Source organism: Xenopus laevis, chromosome 6S, assembly GCF_017654675.1.
Source record: "Xenopus laevis strain J_2021 chromosome 6S, Xenopus_laevis_v10.1, whole genome shotgun sequence".
NCBI lineage: Eukaryota > Metazoa > Chordata > Amphibia > Anura > Pipidae > Xenopus > Xenopus laevis.
Window position 1 is genome coordinate 124,029,282 of NC_054382.1, and position 6,086 is coordinate 124,035,367.

A 6,086-nucleotide genomic window follows, 5' to 3' on the forward strand; every position below is an offset into this window, starting at 1 on the left:
TAAAAAAGCGTTTCTCCAATGGTGGGAAAGTAAAAAAAAAAGAGACTTGCTGGCATCAATTTCTTGACAAACTTTCATATAATATTATTATTATTATCTTTATTAATGATAACATGTATTTATAAAACACCAACATATTCCACAGAGTTGTACAATAAATGGGTGTATACATTAAACATTAAACACAAGAAAAAGAGCTTATCATTCTTTCTATTCAATGACAAAATCTGAGAGAACATGTACAGCAAATGTAACATCAATCATATTTAAAGGAGAACTTAACCCTAAAAATGAATATGGCTAGAAATGCCACATTTTATACACTGGACTTATTGCACGAGGCTAAAGTTTCAGCTTGTCAATAGCAGCAATGATCCAGGACTTCAAACTTGTCACAGGGGGTCACCATCTTGGAAAGTGTCTGTGACACTCACATGCTCAGTGGGCTCTGATTGGCTGTTGAGAAGCTAAGCTTAGGGCTCTCACTAATTATCCAGCAGAAAATGAGCTTCCCTGGCTGTAATATAAGCTGATGCTACAGGTTTGCTGATTATTAAATTCTGATGCTAATTGCACTGGTTTCTGTACTGCCATGTAGTAATTATCTGTATTAATTACTAATCAGCCTTATATTGTGACATTTCTATTCTATGTGTACTGTATATTGTGAGTGGGTCCCTAAGCTCAGTAAGTGACAGCAGCACAGAGCATGTGCAGTGAATCAGCAGAAAAGAAGATGGGGAGCTACTGGGGCATCTTTGGAGACACAGATCTTTACTGCTAAAGGGCTGTGGTTGCCTTGGGCTAGTACAGAAGCTCAAAACATCATGTACAACATTTCTAGCTACTATTTTAGTTAAGCTTTAGTTCTTCTTTAAGTATCTTGTACACTTTCAAAACAAATTCAAAACAAATTCTAGAGCTCAGACTCTGTTTCCCACAATTCACTGCACTTTCTGGGGATAAAGCATCGCACCACCACCTTACTTATCTCCAGACTATTTCTGCATTAGAGATATTTGGGAAAGGTGAGTTAAATTGCAGCACTGCACTGCTTAATTTACCAGGCCAGTGCATTTTTATTTTAAAATTAGCACCGGTCCAATAAAATACATTTATCATTTCTATTCCTTATTTATCATTTCTATTCCTTATTTCCGGAGCATCCGACTTGACGCCAGTGTTTCGTTGCGTGGCGTCGGATCGGACCTAAATCGCCGATGTAGTTCTACCCTTACACTTTATAAATATTGAAGTTTTACAGTTTTTGAGAAATGAAAAAACAAAAATTTCATTTGCGGAAAATTCCATTGTTGAAAAAAAATAGAAATTTTAATGTTATTTAATAGGCCCAATAGTGATTGGCTTTACTGGAGGGCAACTAACATTTTGGAAGCAACCAACGGATCAGAGTTTCCTTGTCCTTTTATAGTCCTAGGATTATGAGACATAGGAATGCAAGGCAGTTTGGGTAGGACTACATGGACGATTTCAGCGCGATCCGTCTCAATGCGCAAAAACGCATGAGTCACTTCGGATGCGACAGAAATAAGGTAAGTAATGGAAATGTCGAATGAAGTCTCAGTGTTGACGGATGGCTGCGACAGAAATACGGACTGACAGATGCAGCGTCTGCAATACCATCCGACAATGCTATTACCTGTTTTCTGTCGCATCCAGCCTGTGTTTTTGCGCAGCGCGTCGGATCCCCCGGAAATTGTCCGTGTAGTCCTACGCTTTATAGTTTTTTTCTCTTACATACAGTAGTATCCACGAGTTTTGGCCTCGTGATGTCATAGGACTCACTGAGATCTGTATATTTCTAGGATAAGATAAATTCTGGTTTAAAATATAAAGATAATAAAAGTTACCTTGGAGTTCCATGACAGCAATATCCTTATATTTTACACTCCCCTTATTATCACCGGCGAAACCAGAATAGGCAGTTACAGCATTTCACCAGTAAGGATTCACCCAGCAGCCTGTGGGTCTGCCTGCAGCATCAGAAACGTCTTCCTAACACCCATGCCTTACATATAATTTGCTTCTGTCAATAGCTAAAAACGTAATTACACATTAAAAACCTTTGCAACACCCTCTCGCTATGTTTATCCAGAGGAAAGTATGCAAAATTGGCTGATGGTGGGGTAGATAAAGCAAAAGCAACTGTCTTCAATTTGCATGATATATTGGCCACTGATCACTCCCTTTCTGCTTGCAGCAAAGTCACCAACAAGGCGCTACTAGTAGGATTTTACTATATCCTACTGACAGCAGAAACAATAGTTTTAGAGACAAGGGAACCATCCAAGTGCCAAACCACATTAAGCTCAGCTTTGGATAAAAAATAAAATATTGCAACATCAAGGGCATGAGGCAGAGACACCGCTTTCTCTCACTGCTGAACTCCCTTTATACACAATCATTTCATCCTAAAATGATAAAGGTTGATGTCACAATGTTTTTCTTCATTGATCCCTGGTCTTTCAGAGTATTTTAAGCCTCGGCTGCAGAGGGTTTGGTGGCTTAAAGAAATGTGTTTTCTGAATGTCTATTTCTTTCATCATCACATCGTGTATGTTTGGCACATAGTGAGTTATATTATTATAAACACACATACAGATACAAATCTTTGGCAAAAACCAAAGTTCAATCTTGGCACAAAGTTGTTTCCCAAGTGCTTTTAATATCCCACAGGTCACGCTACTTCTCCAGTGTATAAGGCAAAGTAGCTGCTTCAGCATTGGGAATAATCAACTGGTAATTTTGGCAGTATTATGCCAGGGGTTGCTGGGGATCTCACAGGACAATCTCACCGGCGATGGCAGGCAGCTCCACATTGATGACACTTTCAACAGCTGAGTTGGTCACTTTCAAGTTGGCTTCACCTTCTGGCCCAGATTTACAGGGGGCTCCTTTGTCCCTGTTTCCTGGATGAATGCTACACCAAGATGGTGCTGAGTGCCTTTAAAGCCCTCTCTAGAGAGTTGTACAAAGTTTAATCACTCAACCCAGAATCCAACCAGGACCCACAGCGCAAAACAAACCTGCATTATGATTATATGTATGCTGTGTAAATGAGTGGAACACAACACATAGCAACCACAGCAAGATTTACATATCCCAAAAAAAAATAGTAATACAGGTATGGGATCTGTTATCCGGAAACCAGTTCTCCAGAAAGCTTCGAATTACTGAATGCCCATAGACTACATTTTATCCAAATAATCCAAATTTTTAAAAATGATTTTCTATTTCTGTGTAATAATAAAACAGTAGCTTGTACTTGATCCCAACTAAGATATAATTAATCTTAATGGAAGCAAAACCAGCCTATTGGGTTTATTTAGGGGCAGATTCATTAAGGGTCGAATTTCGAAGTTAAAAATACTTCGAAATTCGACCCTCGAATTGAAATCCTTCGACTTCGAATATCGAAGTCGAAGGATTTAGCGCTAATCCTGCGATCGATCGATCAAAGGATTTTTCGTTCGATCGAACGATTAAATCCTTCGTATCGAACGATTTGAAGGATTTTAATCCAACGATCGAAGGAAAATCCTTCGATCAAAAAATCACAGGCAAGCCTATGGGGACCTTCCCCATAGGCTAACATTGACTTCGGTAGGTTTTACCTGCCGAAGTAGGGGGTCGAAGTTTTTTTTAAAGGGAAAGTACTTCGACTATCGAATGGTCGAATAGTCGAACGATTTTTCGTTCGATTCGTTCGATTTCGTTCGAATTCGAACGAATTTAACCAATTCGATGGTCGAAGTACCAAAAAAATACTTCGAAATTCGAATTTTTTTCATTCGAATCCTTCACTCGAGCTTAGTGAATCGGCCCCTTAATGTTTATATGATTTTCTAGTAGACTTAAGGTATGAAGATCCAAATTACTGAAAGATCTGTTAGCCGGAAAACCCCAGGTCCTGAGCATTCTAGATAACAGGTCCCGTGTCTATAGTAGTAAAAAAAAAAAAATAGTAAAAGTAAAGTCCTAAACAAAGTACATAAACATTGTACAAATTAGAAATGAGCTTGTCACGTGCAATTGGTAGATCATGGCGGTGGGGTATAAAGAAGGTTTGCAGGGTTCTGAGCAAAATTTGATCATTTTCATACAGTAGTCATGTATTGTTTTGCCTTTTTTCACTCAGAAGCACTTACATGACCGACATTGCACCTTAAAGGATAAGATAACCTAAGCATTTTGTTTTATCCATAAATAGTGGGTTACAGAATGTTTGGTGGGCATCCAATAGGCTTTTGCTCCCATAAAGTTCTTCCATTTGCAGCGTGTCCCCCAGAATTTTAGTGTAATTCCATGGCAGCTAGAAGTTGCTAACATCAACATTGTGTGTAGAGCAAATACTGTTTAATCTTAAAGCAATTCTGTAATAACATGACCTTTTATTGTGCTGTTGTAGGCATGATGGTAGCCATAGTATGGGAATGTTTCACAGCTACTAAATAATCCTTAGAAACTTGTCCACCACCCTGCCATGACTTAACTCAGTCTATTTCTTTTCTTGGAACCCTAAATATATACAGAATCATATCAGGGCAAATAGCTTAAGTGCTATGTGGTAAGAGGCATAATGGGAAGGAGGTCCCTGTCCTGTAGAGCTTACAGTCTAAGTGGATATGAGGCTAACATACAGACACAAATTGGAGATGAAAAAGTGCACAAGGAAAGGCATAGCCAGTAGGCACAGGACTAGGCTAATGTTCTAGTGCTCCAAAAGGTAGACTTTTAGTTTTTTCTTGAAGAGATTGAGAGAGGGTTCCTTATGGAGGAATTCAGGGATGAGATTCCAGAGGTAAGGAGCAGCAAGATAGAAGGGTTTGAGACAAGAGGTGGCAGTGGATGTGGATGGTGTGAAGAGAAGGTGACTCTGGAGCGGAGAAGACAAGAAGGAACATATTGCGAGACAAGAGACCTTGGATATAGCTGAGGAACTGTTACATATTCTGCAGTACTGTATATACAACATCCACCAGCAGCTGAGCACGTTAGGAGGAGCCACAGTTTATCTTCACTTAATGCAGTTCGATTGTTGGAAAGAATAGCTGGTGGTCATACATATGTCTGTCATCTCATATGGTATCAGTGATTAGCGATATCCTTTGTATCAAATGACTCATTGAAACTTTTGTATCATAAAAAATAAGTTATCCTAGTTCTCAAAGATAATAGAAGTCACATCAGAATTCTATAACCTCTATAAGGCTAGGTCCAGATGGGGCCAAAATCAGCCTGCTGAAATGTGCAGCTAGACCTGCAGCCCCCTGACCGCTAGCTGAATCCTCTTCTCACCCTCTTATATCTTCACGTCCAGAAATCTTGTGTCAGCTCCGGCGCAAACACACTCGGCAAATTTCGGCAAAGAAACAAGAAACTTTGCATTTTGAGACAAGGGCAACCCTTTTGAAATAAAAAATGATACAAAAAATAACCTGCATTTTGAGACCAGAATCCGCCAAGTGTGTTTGCACCAGAGCCTACACAAGCTTCTGGATGCGAAGAGAGAAGAGGATTCTGGTAGCAGTTGGGGACTGAAATCAGTCTGCTGATTTTGGCCCCATCTGGCCCCAGCCTAAAAGCTCTTGGCCTGCTGCTTTGTGTCCTTACTTGGTCATTGGTCAACCGAACGCAGGTTGAGACGCAACATGCTGCATTTTTCCTGCGTTCGGCGCCTACACGCGCCTGTGTGAGTACAGCCCCATTGGAAAAAATGTAATGCGTCTATCCCTGTGCTCCCCTGCTGCTGAACACAGAAAAACTGAACGCAGGGGAGCGCAGGTAAAAAACGCTCGTCTGTAAGAGCCCTTAGAAGGGGTTTAAAAAAAAGCTCTGAATATAAATAGCAATTGTAGAAAACAACATGCTTCATCTGATGCAGAACTGGAACTCTCACCATCCCCAATCAGCTCAACTTGTATTGTGAACATTTTTGCCACTGGAACAAGAGTCTTATTGACTTTGTGGGTGACACATGGAGTTAGTCTGGCATAAAATAATTTACTATTTGTAATGGGTCATTTCCATGACTGCGATGCATGGTGTTATTTCACTTTTAAGGT